The sequence below is a fragment of the Aotus nancymaae genome, unplaced genomic scaffold, assembly GCF_030222135.1.
Source record: "Aotus nancymaae isolate 86718 unplaced genomic scaffold, 86718_ANA_hifiasm-v0.15.2.pri h1tg000033l, whole genome shotgun sequence".
In the NCBI taxonomy this organism is placed as follows: Eukaryota; Metazoa; Chordata; class Mammalia; order Primates; family Aotidae; genus Aotus; species Aotus nancymaae.
In genome coordinates, this window is record NW_026988447.1 from 46923416 (window position 1) to 46938020 (window position 14605).

At 39.0% G+C, this 14605-nt stretch overlaps 1 long non-coding RNA gene and 1 pseudogene across 1 annotated transcript in view; one reads left to right on the forward strand and one right to left on the reverse strand.

Moving 5' to 3' along the window:
• The window catches only part of LOC135277796 (uncharacterized), a 77166-nt gene that overhangs the window by 19047 nt on the left and 43514 nt on the right, over positions 1-14605 (reverse strand). The window lies entirely within an intron of this gene.
• LOC105731309 (elongation factor 1-alpha 1-like) lies at positions 2363-3271 on the forward strand (annotated as a pseudogene).

A 14605-nucleotide genomic window follows, 5' to 3' on the forward strand; every position in this document is an offset into this window, starting at 1 on the left:
TGTGGCATGTCATAGGCTGAGAGAGGCAAAGAGAGAGCAGACATTTTATCTGTTACAGATATTGGTTACTGATAATTAAACAAATTGTTCCTAGGATCTGCAAGTAGAGGGCAAAGCTACTCTTCCTAATTCATTATCCAAATATGTCTTGATAAGTTGACTCAACATTCAAGAGCAACTTGAGAGAGCAAAGACACCTACCAGCCACCATTATTCCATAGGTCTAATGTTCACAAATCTTTCCCAGAACCAAGGGATCAGTCCGGCTTTGAAAGGAGCCTTGGGAAAGACTTTGGCAAAATCAATCAAAATCCCTGAGGAAAAGCAGTTTGTTCCATATTTATCATAGAGAGTAAGCATTTCTGAAGAGATTTAGGAGAGAAGGTGAGGTTTAGTGATCTTTCAACAGAGGCCAACATCCAGAGTAGGGCCATTGCCTCACTCAGCATTAGATATTCCTTGCTGCACTAGTTTGGAACCTCTTCAAAACATAGGGTGAATGATGAGAATGGGGCTGTTCCTAATCCCTAGGGAAGGAGTGCTTACTTTTTTTTTTTTTTTTTTGAGACGGAGTTTTGCTCTTGTTACCCAGGCTGGAGTGCAATGGCGCGATCTCGGCTCACTGCAACCTCCGCCTCCTTGGTTCAGGCAATTCTCCTGCCTCAGCCTCCTGAGTAGCTGGGATTACAGGCACGCACCACCATGCCCAGCTAATTTTTTGTATTTTTAGTAGAGACGGGGTTTCACCATGTTGACCAGGATGGTCGCGATCTCTTGACCTCGTGATCTACCCGCCTCGGCCTCCCAAAGTGCTGGAATTACAGGCGTGAGCCACCGCGCCCGGCCCAGGAGTCCTTACTTTTGTCAGAGAATAGGCCCTGGTGGCCATCCTGCCACACACATAGTAAAGCATCTTTCTGCTCTGAACTCTGCACCTTAATCAGCCTCCAGGAGCTGTGCAAAGCCTGTGTCCTGAGCACAGTTGGCAGGTGATTTCATGCCTAAGAGGCCTTTTCTATGAAGTTACCAGAAGAAAATTCTCTGCATTACAGAAAGGCCTTCTAGCAGGGAGAGGGAATGAGGCCAACGAGACTGAGCAGTAACTATGTGCCAGCCCCTTTCCATACATTAACTCATTTAATCCTCATAATAACCTCATTAGGTGGGTGATTTTACACCCATTTTTTAGAATGGAAAACAAGGCAGAGAAGGTTAGGTTACTACTCCAAATCAAACACTTCGTAAGAAGCATGTCTGGAATATGAACTTGGGTGTGGGTCCAAAGTCCATGCTCTCCTAAGTACTGTGTTGTCACAGCAGAAAGGGTCCATTATGCTAACCAGCCATGTCTGAGAGAAGAGTCACTTTAAGGCTTTAGCTGTGGGTTGATACCCAGAGATCAATGGATATTAACAGTGTAAACATCACCCGTGCCATCTTTCTTGGCCAGCAAACCATACAAACCAATTATGCTGTATTAAAAGAGAACTCTTTTATACTTCTACCATCTAACAAAGACAGCTGAGTAAGGAATTTTCTCATGAATGACCCTTTTTTATGCAGTCTATTCCTCTTTTTCCATTCAAATCTCCTTTCTGTATACTACCACCATGTATCCCAGTTAACAGAAATCCAGAATCAAAATTGTTCCATTATCTCTTACATGAGGGAGAAAAAGACTAAGGTGAACCCTTTTACATGGGTAATCAGAGAGCACTTGTTGCAATCTGCTTGCTTCAGCATAATTCTCTAAGTGCTCTTTTCTTTGCCCTGAACAAGCTTGATATATAACAGAGTCATAACTTCAATGATATTTCAGCCAGTTAATCATTCATTTGTGATGGCCTAAATCAGAAGAATGATTTTCTGTGAAATTTGTTTTACCACTTTTACCATTACTGAGCCAAACTAATCCCTGGTGGAAACAAATTCCTTTCTTCTTAGAATATCTATCTATTATTCCCCACTGGGGATTTATTTAACCACTACAGAATACCTCGCTTTGTATTGGTCAACCACAGTTTTATCTTTCTTTTTATAAGCTATTTGCCAAAACAATTCCATGATAGAATCCAGTCCTACAGGGCAGAGTTTCTAGGCAATGGTAACCCAGGGTATTGCATGCCAGGGCAGAGCAAACAATTTGAAATGAAATAGCAGCAGAGCATTTGTAGGCAGTCAGGGTGTTCTGACATGCCCTAGAGGTGGGAATACTCACCCTCATCTGTGTAAGAGCTGACTATACAATGGCTATTTCTCTAACAAATCAATTTTAGGAATTTCTCATCAGTAAATAATTAATGATGTGCATAAAAATCTGTACAATGTTATAATAATGGAAGTTTCAAATGATATTAAATAACCATCTCTTAGAGTACTAACTAAATAAACAATGGCATATTTAAAAATCATGTAGCTTTTTTGCAACAGGTTTGCATCCAGAACACAGGTGTCATGAAAACTACACCTAAAAGCCAAAATGGGAAAGGAAAAGACTCATATTGACATTGTCATCATTGGACATATAATTCGGGCAAGTCCACTACTACTTGCCATCAAATCTACAAATATGGTGCCATTGACAAAAGAACCATTGAAAAAATTGAGAAGGAGGCTGCTGAGAAGGGACAGGGCTCCTTCAAGTATGCCTGGGTCTTGGATAAACTGAAAGCGAAGTGTGAACATGGTATCACCATTGATATCTCCTTGTGGAAAACTAAGACCAGCAAGTACTATGTGACTATCGTTGATGCCCCAGGACACAGAGACTTCATCAAAAACATGATTACAGGGACATCTCAGGCTGACTATGCTGTCCTGATTGTTGCTGCTGGTGTTGGTGAATTTGAAGCTGGTATCTCCAAGAATGGGCAGACCCGAGAGCATGCCCTTCTGGCTTATACACTGGGTGTGAAACAACTAATTGTTGGTGTTAACAAAATGGATTCCACTGAACCACCCTACAGCCAGAAGAGATATGAGGAAATCATTAGGGAAGTCAAAACTAACATTAAGAAAATTGGCTACAATCCTGAAACAGTAGCATTTGTGCCAATTTCTGGTTGGAATAAAGACAACATGCTGGAGTCAAGTGCTAACATGCCTTGGTTCAAGGGAGGAAAGTCACCCATAAGGATGGCAAGGCCAGTGGAACCATGCTGCTTGAGGCTCTGGATTGCATCCAGAACCAACTTGTCCAACTGACCAGCCCATGTGCCTGCCTCTCTAGAACGTCTATAAAATTGGTATTGGTACTGTTCCTATTGGCTGAGTGGGGACGGGTATTCTCAAACCTGGTATGGTGGTCACCTTTGCTTCAGTCAGCATTACACACTGTGAGGCTTGGTTTTGTAGCCAGAAATAAGGATACAACTAGGCATATGCTGCTGTGTTAGGCATTTCATACATTTTGAATCTCCATGAAAACCCCATGAGATATCACATCCTTTAGATATGATAAAACTGGAGGCCAAAGAGGCCAAGTAACTAGCCATAAATCATTCAATGAAGTAGAAATTTTCTACTATAATTTGAACAAAGTGATTTCTCCAACCCTCTTCTCTTAACTGCTACATGTTATAACACAATAAGATTTAATTAACATAACAAATCTAGAAAAGGAAAAAAAAATCTGCCCTCATCTCTGTGTCACAAAAAAGCTTAATGATCATGGGATGATTCTAAAGAATAGGAGAAATGAAATTTGTAGGGCAGGCTGTAAATTAGTAGTGTTTATACTGCTAATGAAGGAGAAATAAATTATTTGTTTAAAAATGTCTAAATATAATTTTGTCAAAAATGCATAGTTTTTTAAAATTGTAGGCAGATTAAAGAAATGAGGCCAGCACTGATGGCTCACACTTACAATCCCAGCACTTTGGGAAGCCAAAGTGGGAGGACTGCTTGAGTCCAGGAGTTAGAGACCAGCCTGGGCAACAGAGCAATACCCTGTCTATACAAAAACAATAAAAGATTAGTTGGGCATGATGGCACTTGCCTGTAGTCCCAGGTACTTGGGAGGCTGAGGTGGAGGATCACCTGAGCCTAGGAGGCAGAGGTTGCAGAGAGCCATTATCACATCACTGCACTCAGACAGGTGACAGAGTGACAACCGTTCTCAATAAATAAATAAAATAATTTATCAGTCCAACATGCATCAAGGCAGGTCTAGTGGTAGTATGGAATAAGGATCCAACTCACATTGTGAAAGACAGGCTGTTACCTAGACTGTTAGAGTTTCAGTCTGGCACAACACTAAGCCACATGAATAAACAGTCATGATGGAGGGATGAAGGCTATGCATGGGTCCATGGACTCCCACTCTCCTAGCTGATCAGTGCTGCCTCTGGCAAATGTCTAAACAAGACCAACGATGAGCTCCTAATATGATACCATCCCTTGAGGAGATCTCTGGCATGTTGATTATCTTGGGCCTGTCCTACCCTAGAAAATGTTGCAGTTAAGCTTGGAACAGGCACATTTTGAGGGTATGGCATTTCCTTTCCTGCCAGCAAAGCCTCAGCATCTGGGGGCTACAAAGTGTGATCCACTGGCATGGAATCTTGAACGAAATCACATCAGACCAAGGAACTCACAGCAAAAGCGGTACACCTCTGGGTATATGATCATAAGATCTACTGGATTTATGACATGACACATGGCCCAGAAGCTGGCCTTATTAAGAGACAGCTGAGGAACAAGTTTGGAGACAAGGGTAGGGCTGCATCCTCCAAGATGAAGTATATATATAACTAATCATTATATGGTACTCTATCCTCAACAGACAAAATACATGGATCTGGAAACCAAAGGGTAAAAGAAGAAATTATCCTTTTGCCATCACTTCTCACTCACTCAACTCTGGCCTCTGTGGTAGAAATCCTGTTTTTCAGAAGGAAATGCTTCCTTCAGCAGACACAGTAGAAATTCCATTAAACTTAAGCTGTGATTGCTACACAGTCACTTTGGGGTCTGTGTGCTGAAAGGTCAAGGAAAGCAGTCACTATCCTGGCAAGAGTAACTGACCCAAAGCATCAGGAAAACGTAGAGTTGCTGTTCCACAATGGGTACAGAAAGAAATATGTTTGGTACCCAGGTGATCCACTGGAGCATCTTTTAGTAATTCCTTGCCCAATTCTGAAAGAAAATGTTAAGTGCAGCAGCCACAGCTTGGGAAGCACATAATGGCCAGGGTCCAGACTCCCTAGAGAAAATCTCCATTGGATTTATATTCTGAGGGAAGATAATATCTTGTCATAACTAACCAGTGTAGTTATTAATATTTTTAATATATAGTACAACTATCACAAACGAGAAAGGAACAATAAACATAAAAAACCAAAACAGTAACCCTTCGTGGGGAGAGAGACAGAGCTGAGACTCGTATGAACACAGGGAACTTCAACAGTTTGGCAATCCCTCCAGAAGAAAACCCCAAGATAAGGATTTGAGTATAAGTAGTTTATTCAGGAGGTTATCACAGGAAACACTAGTAAACTACTTATTTCCCTGAAAAGCATGGAAGACAAATGGGAAGGAAGTAAATCTATATATACAGGCTAAGTTAATAAGCGGGTTATTACTGTGGACAACTGGAGCTCAATTTGACTTGGAGACTGTTTCCTCTTGGAGATTGTATAACCTCAATTACATTTGCACCAATCTAATAAAATATCGCAGTCTTCTTACCTGAAGACAGGGAGCTTGTATATTTATCCACCACTTTTTGCCCATTATTAGTTGACAGTTGGTCCTGGTAGCCTTACCTCCTTGGCACTTCCAGCATGCCCTGCCTGCAGGCGACACGCATATTTCTAAGGCTAGAGGAGTGCACAGAGGCATATCATCTCAGGTGCTTGGAGGAGACAGCCATTCGTGCCTTTTAGAAATACCAAGAACCAAGGAGATATGCCTTCTATTATACTAGTCTACTTTTTAAATTGGAGGTAGTAAAAAGAGTATTTATTGTATTATTTGCCCTATGTACATGAAATATATATTAAGTGGACTTATACATATTCCTTAAATTACCATTTTATTCTTTGCAAGATGTTTGTTAGAAATGTGGACTTCTTAATGTGTTTTTATTTTCCCCCATCTTCTGCTGATTTATAGCAACAGGGCCATAGATTCCCTGGTATCCTGGGGTTGTAACTCATTACTTGAAACTGTTGGCCCTTCACTACAGGAAGGCAGTTGTCATTTAGTTTAAATATGGTATTTTACCAAGCAGTAGGAACTAATTTGTAATAACTCTTTAAACAGTATATTTTAAGAAAATAGCATGATATGAAATTAAACTCGATTTATGTGTCTTTTTTTTTAGTATGTAGATCATTTTTACATGTTAGATTTTGGTATTTGGGGTTTCAGAGTTCACATATCATGGGCTATGAAAGCTTTCTTGATTATAATTAATTCAAATTCCAATTATAGTATTCCAAGCAGAAACAGTTCTATAAAATCCTCTATTGTGTGGCTGGCATGTTACAGTTTCGGTTATTAAGCCAAATGCACTATAGGCTAAGCTTAAGGAGATTAATTCAACTGACCAAGGAAAACAGAGGTGACAATTGGACTATACTTTACAGAAAATATATATTAGAGTTGGACTCAAGGGGGAAACTGGGAAACTTGGCAATTTGCACCTGGTTACACAAATGGCCAAAGATGCCTGAATTATTTTAGAGAATTATCGTTGTCCTTTCAAAATCCTTAGAGCCAATTACTCTACATAAGGTAAGTTAAACAGATATCAAATATTTATTGACTATATTACCCCTTTAATAGAACAGCTTTTAAAAAAAAATTTAAAAAGTTTGTCAAGGTTTGTTTTGGAAAAAAAAAAATCCTAAAGCCAACAATACAACACATATCTGTATTCTTTAATATAAAGTTTAATACAAGGCTCTGTCAACAACTACCTCCAAAGTAGCTGAAGGTTAAAAGATCACTTTTTACAAAGGAATGGACAATTCACTAGCTTGAAGGTCCTTAATTTTTCTCTGAACAAGACCAGACGCACCAGTCTATATCTGAAGGTGGGTCTCTACCTGCATTGTCTACAAATTGACCAGAAGCTGTTTGAACTGAATAAGCTTTTTCCAAATAGCTCACAAATCTATAGAGATAGAGATGAGGGCAAAATAGAGGTGTTGGTAACATAACATGTTTAATGGGACATTTCTAACAGTGATTATGAGAGTAAAATGCACTGTGATTCCCTTTAATTTTACTTATCAATTTTTGCTCCAGGCCTACTTGTTGAGGCACACCAACTTACTATTTCCTTTGTAATGTAAACATTTCCATTTCGTAGTCGTTAGTTTAACTCTAAAATGGATTAGTCATTAGCATTTGAAGATTCTATTTCTTCTCCTTCATACACAAACTCAATAAATGGATGGATGGACAGATGGACGGATAACTGTAATTAAAATTAGAAATTTTGACTGATACAACAATATGCAAAATACATTTCCAAGTGAAGTTTTGGACCAGAGAGGCTAAATTTCAAGGATGGTGACTGATACTACGTTCTAATACCCACAACATAGATATAAAATCTGATGGTAATTGAGAGAACATTTTTGAAGATTATTTCAGTGGAAAAATAAACGTACTATGAAGGAACAGTGATGATAGTTGTCTGCACTACATGTCAAGAGTCACTCAACTCCGTAAGTATTTCCTGCACAATCTTGCATTTAAATCTTTGGTATCTTGTTCATCATGGTTTTTTATATTAATAATTATTTTAAAAATTATTTTCTTAAGATATATTTATCTTGGCTGGGCACTGGGGCTCACATCTGTAATCCCAGCACTTTGGGAGGCCAAGACAGGCAGATGACCTGAGGTCACAAGTTCGAGAGCAGCCTGGCCAATGTGGCAAACGCCATCTCTACTAGAAATACAAAAATTAGTTGGGCATGGTGGCATGTACCTATAATCCCAGCTACTTGGGAGGCTGAGGCAGGAGAATTGCTTGAAACCGGGAAATGGAGGTTGTAGTGAGCCGAGATTGCACCACTGCACTCCAGCCTGGAAGACAGAGCAAGACTCCATCTGGAGGAAAAAAAAAAAAAAGATGTTTATCTTGATTGCTGAATTTTCTGGTACTTCCTAAAATTTTACACTCAGATAAAATGTACTACTACTTTCACCCTAGTCCCAGCCATGAATGGGTAAGTACAAGGTAATGCCTGACCCTTACCACAGCGTCCTAAAGGAGCCTACGACAGCAGGATAGAGATGGGAGACTACAAAGGCAGTCTACTCTAGTCTACTCTGTCCTAATAGTGGGTCAAAAGTATGTGAATTCTAGGGACTAGATGAAGAACAAGAGGTAGAAAAATCAGTCTGGGGTTATTTAAAAAGGTATTCTGCCCAACAGTTTGGTCTGTGAGAGTTGAGGAAACCTAGAAATAAATGAATTTGGGATATAGTCTTGCAAGGCAGAAATTGAGGGGCACAGAGAGTGACCAACTGAAAGTGAGGCACTGCTACACTTGGAGAGTTAGAATAAGAGCCTGGGTGGTTGTAGGGTCCCTAACTCTCTGCTCTCTACCCTCCAATCCTAGAGGGGTTAAGCATGAAGGTTTATGGCATATTCTTCCCTGAAGACTGCTGGCCTGCCTACAGCCGGGTCTTGAGATGGTATTGGGCTGGGGAGGAGGAGAACTCTTAATTCTGAATGGAGAGTAAAGTATTTTTAATGTTTTGTATACTAAATACTGAATTAAGACTTATTTTTATATAAAAGTGAACTTAAGCCACAGGACTATGTTGCAAAATCACAGGGGCACCATCACATTATAACCTATTCAAGTTGGGATCCAGGAGATTACATTTATAAAGATTACAATGCAAATGTAATCTTTATTACATTTGCCCCTGAAGTTGTACAACTCAGAGGCTCTGATAAAATATTTATTACTTGAATGACCAGAAAAATCAGAGGGCTGCCTAGGTTTTCAATGCAGGTACAGGAAAAAAATTTCTCCTTGTGAAAGATAAAGATAAAAAATAATTTATATTTCAATTAAACTCAGTAAATTGTACCTGTTTGACTTATGGGTAGAAAAGGATGGATGAATGATTAAGCATAGATATTAAAAAGTCAATTTAATTACTAAAGAGAGTAATCATACTTAAATTAATGTGATTATTTAACAAGGAGATGATTTAAGAGGCAAATTCCTATTGAAAAGGACAGACACAATTACATGAAGCAAATTCTAATCTCTGATTGACAAGATGCCATTAAGAGACTTTATCTGTATTTCAAAGGTTGATATCCTGTATATATAAGCTAACTGAAAAAGGAATTCTGTGCCCTGATGCTCTTGGGAGATACCACATCCATCTAACACAGCTGACATCTACTGTCTTGTTTGCTAATCAAATCTCTGACAGCCACCCAGTGTGTTGACACATTTCTGTGGTTCTCTTTTCTCCAATCTCAGTTATACCATCTTAGTTTCAGTCCTCATCTCTCAGTAAGGTTACAGTGATATTTAATTAGCCTTCTCCTCCAAGGGGTCCCTCAAATCTCACCCACATTTGGTGACAAATGAAGCTTTCCAAAATACAAATCTAATCAAAAGAATGTATGTGTATATCTACACATAAGCATGTAAACATATATATACACATGTACATAGGTATATATGAAAAGTACACATATGAAAAAAAACAGGTGAAGAAAGTCCTGGCCAGAAGGAAGTAGGCAAAAAAGTCTTATTGAAAAGATGACTGAACTGATTGTTAAAAGCTCAGTAGGTTCAGTCAGGAAGTGCATGGGCTGAGGAATGAGATTTCCAGACAGAAAACAGAAGATGTGAAAAGACATAGAAGATATAAGAGATTACAGCTCCTTGTATACCAGACAAGTATAAGGATATAGATAGATGAATCGAGGAACTTGAAATTTTATGCTAATAGCTGCGTGGAATCACTGAATGATAATAAGCAAGGACATGACATGGTCAGATTTGTATTTTATCAAGATGATTCTCTTGATGAAATGGATTCTGGGAGCCTAAAGGAAGGGAAAAACATTGAGGAGATTATTGTAGTAATCTATGTGAGAAATGGTGGCTACGCAAACATGAAGACAGGATATAATTCAGTGAAATTAAGAAGTAAAATTTAATTTGTTAATAAAATGGAATGCAGCACTTGCTTCTGCTTTTGCCATGTGACCTGCCTGCTCCCCCTTCACCTTCTGCCATGATTGGAAGCTTCCTGAGGCCTCCACAGAAGCAGATGCCACCATGCTTCCTGTATAGCCTACATAATTATGAGCCAATTAAACCTCTTTTCTTTATAAATTACCCAGTCTCAAGTATTTCTTTATAGCAATGCAAAAACAACCTAATACAGGAGTGTAACAATTAATAAGAGTAAAGAAAGTAATAGCAGGTAACTTCGTAATGAGAAGGCATAAATTGGGGGAATTGTTTAATGATTTATTTCCTCCGTGAAGTAATATGCAAGTCATCTGCTGAAGGCAAAGGTAAAAGGGGGCTTTAACTTGAGAGAAAATAGAGGCAACAACTGACAAAATTTCTCTCCAAGCCAATAACTAATGTGCAGGGGAAGATAAAGGAGCTGAGATCAGAGAGTGGCATGTTAAATACAACAGAAGGAGCAGTGATAATGATGACAGATCACAGAACACAGCCCTGGATATAAGTGGCTAAAGCATAAAAGAAATAAAGGTCATTAGATATGAGGGGGTTAAGGAGCTGTGAAGCCAGGCTGACAAGTGGCTTATCCACATGGACTTCGAGGTCACCCAGGATGATGACAGGACACAGATGACAGTGAGCGAGTGCCAAGATTTTCAGTGATCGATGGTAGATGATAATGCTAGAGGGAGTGGATAGTAGATAACATGAGAAAGTAGACTCCCAAATGGGAGTGGTCTGCAGAAACAACATTTTATTTTGAAAAAGGCAGAAACATAATGGTTTGGATGTGTCAGTAGGGAGCTGTGACAATGAAAACCCATCGTTTTCTACCTGTGCTATGAGGGGCACAGGAGATGAACAACATCCGATCTACATTGCTTGAAAGGGACTCATCATTTTTGGGATAAACCCAGGCTACTAACAAGGAGTCACAAATCCTTCATGCAAGATCATTCAATGGACACATGAATCTTCTAAAATGGTGGTTTTCTTAGGCTGTTGTGTTATTAATGAGAATTAGCAAGCCACACTCACTACTCTAGGGTAGACATTCTCCTGCACACGGTTGTACATTTATAATCTCTTTGAAAGAAAACCAACCAGTCATCCCAGGTACAAACTCTAAAACATAATTAAATAGGTCAATATTCCTAAAATTTAGAGACTATTCATTAAAACAGAATGAAATAAACGTTGTCAGCAAACTATAGAATTCTCTCTCATTCCCCATTCACTGCTAAGGATTTGACAGTAACCTTAAGACTTTCCTGTTACTCCTTCTATCTGTCCCTCAAATCTTCTGTCATATGGCTCTGATAGAGACCTCTTTTTTTTTTTTTTTTTTAACATATGGAAAGCTAAACAACCTGAGATCAAAAAACAGAAGACATAAATTCTGAGATGATCATAACATGCCTTAAAATGCTATTTCGAAATAAGGGTATATAAAGAATAATACTCCATAAAAACACTCCCTGCTATTATACAATGAGGTAAAAGGATTTTTGTGATCTCTAGAACATTATTCCTTTGAGATGAGATTTTAACATCCTATTGCCCTTGCTAATGATTCATTGAACTTGACGATAACAATATTCCTTTGGTTATCATGGATCAGCTGGTTTTTTTCTTTTATGAGTTACTCTGAGACCTTTAGAAGGTCATTACACCTGGGAGAAAGAGGGTTGCCTGACTCACTCTTGGCAGTTCGAGGCAAGAATCTTTGAGCAATCAGTATCCAAGCTAAGACCTGAAGCAACAGAGGCATGGACATGCAGGGGATTGGGGACTGGAAAAAGTTTAATAGATCTAGATCTTAGAGTACATGGTAGGGAATGGAAAAAGTGATGGGAGACTTAAGTTGTGGCTTTGTAAACCATGTTAATGACTGTGGTTTATACTTCCCTTTGGAGGAATGAAATAGGGATCCACAGGAGTTTCTGCTGATTTCCACTTCTTCCAGACTACTCAATGGGTGATGTTGACTGCAGAGTCCAGAGAGAGAGGGTATAACTATAGCTCTACCTCCATAGCATTGGCATCCACATGCACACATACACTTAGTCCACTCACATCCCCAAACTGCAAGACTCAAGTCTTTTACTATTATCAAAATGGCACATAAAGGGCTGTGTCTGCCCTTAGCTTGTTGGCTTAATCATATCATCAGTAGGAAAGGTCTGTAGGGAAATTGGCGCCCAAGTTCTGTATATTCCTTTCTAGATAGACTACAGGTAAGTGATAAAAACTGAGGAGCTACAGAGTTGAGGAGCTGAAGAAGGAAAAGTGTAATGTTATAAATGTAATCTGAACATTAAGAAAAAAAAACTAATGATGCTACTCTACAGAGATAATAGGATTTCCTACCTAATGTTAAATTAGGTCACTACTGACAAATTTAAGATTGAAAGCTTAACATGCTTATTTTGTTAGCAGGCTTGTATAAGCCCAAGTGCTATTTGCTTTAAATTGATCCTATTTGGATCCTTCTGAGAAGCTTAAAGTGGCCATGAGACATGGGTGAGGTCATGGTGAAAATGGTAAGAAGACATTTTAGATTCTTCCTGCCAACCTTCCTTCTTGAGTCAGGCACTTTCATTTCAATTGCTATGAGATCACATAATGGAAAGATGTAATCCCAGAGGGTGATACAGTGCAATACTATGCTTAACAGGCAAATCCAAGGCACACCCAATCCCAAGTTGATCACTAGTGCAAGTCATAAAATACTTAAGTAACTTTTAGGTAACTTTCTCATAAACACCAGAACAACATGGATTTTCTTAACAAAATATCATAGTGGTTTGAGACCTAGGATGCTTCTAAAATATTGTTATTGCTGCCGGATTTCCTTTCTCAGAGAATTAGGAGAGAAACAAAGGTTTATTGAGTACCAGATATCTATAAGTTGTTCAGGTGGGTGCTTTATGAAATTTGTTCATAAAATATATACATCAGGCATTAGTATTGTCTTCATTTTATTGATGAGAAAACTGAAGCTCAGAGAGGTTGAGTAATCTGACGAAGATCCTACAAAGTAATGTGTGTTTAGTCAGTACTGAAACCCAAGTCATTGGGTTTCTAAAACACGTTCTTTTCACCGCATCACATTTCTATTTCAGTGACCAGATATATGTATTTTTCTGACCTAGAAAGAAAGACTGGATTCATTATCCATAGGCTTCTGAGTTCACAAATCACCATAAGCAGTTGACTACCTGAAAGACTATTTAGTCCTCAGCTTTAAACAAAGTTTTCACTTCCCTCCAAGTTGAAAGTACATTAGGTTGATGGTTCCCAAATGATAAGGTTTTAATTCTCTGACGAAAAGAGAAAAAAATCAAAATGTACCCAATTTTGAAAGTAAAACTTAAATTATGAATGTAAACAACTTTCCATTATGACCTTTGTCCCCAATTCAAGAGTGTGTATGTGTGTTCTTTATCTTTCCTTTTTTTTCTTTCCATTTTTGACATTAAAAAATATGTGTTTATTTTTTAGAGATGGGGTCTCTCTGTTGCCCTGGCTGGAGTGCACGGGAATGATCACAACTCATTACAATCTTGAATTCCTAGGCCAAGAGATCCTCCTGCCTTAGCCTCCCAAGTAGCTGGGACTACAGGCACATTCCATTACACCTAGCTAATTTATTTTATTATAATTTTTAGAACCAGGCTCTCACTATGTTGCTTAGGCTGGTCTCAAACTGCTGTTTTCAAACTCCTGGCCTCAAGTGATTCTCCTGCCTCAGCCTCTCTAATAGCTGGGAATATAGGCAAGAGCCACTGCACTCGGCAACTCTTTTTCATTTTTAATAAAATAATATGGCTAGGAGAAGATAGTTTGCTTTTTAATGTGCTTACCTAATAAAGTAAAAAGTGGGCAACACAAAATTTAAAAATCAAACAATATCAAAAATGTTTAAAAGATTTTTTTTAAAAATTGTATCTGGGCTCTGGGGTACATGTGCATATCCTGCATCCTGCAAGATTGTTGCTTAGGTACATACATGCCATGGTGGTTTGCTGTCTCCATCTGCCCCCCTCACCCCTGGGGCGCCTACATCAGGTATTTCTCCCAGTGTTATCCCTACCCATCCTCCCCAACCCCCCCACTGTCCCTCCCTTACCCCTCCCCTCCAGTCCCCCACCTAGCCCTGTGAGTGTTGTTCCCTTCCCTCTGCCCAAGTGTTCTCATTGTTCATCACCCGCCTATGATTGAAAACATGCCGTCTTTGGTTTTCTGTTCTTGTGTCAGTTTGCTGAGAATGATGGTTTCTAGATTCATCCATGTCTCTACAAAGGACAAGAACTCTTCGTTTTTTTTTTTGTGGCTGCATAGTATTCCATGGTATATATGTGCCATATTTTTTTTGTCCAGTCTATCATCGATGGGCATTTGGGTTGGTT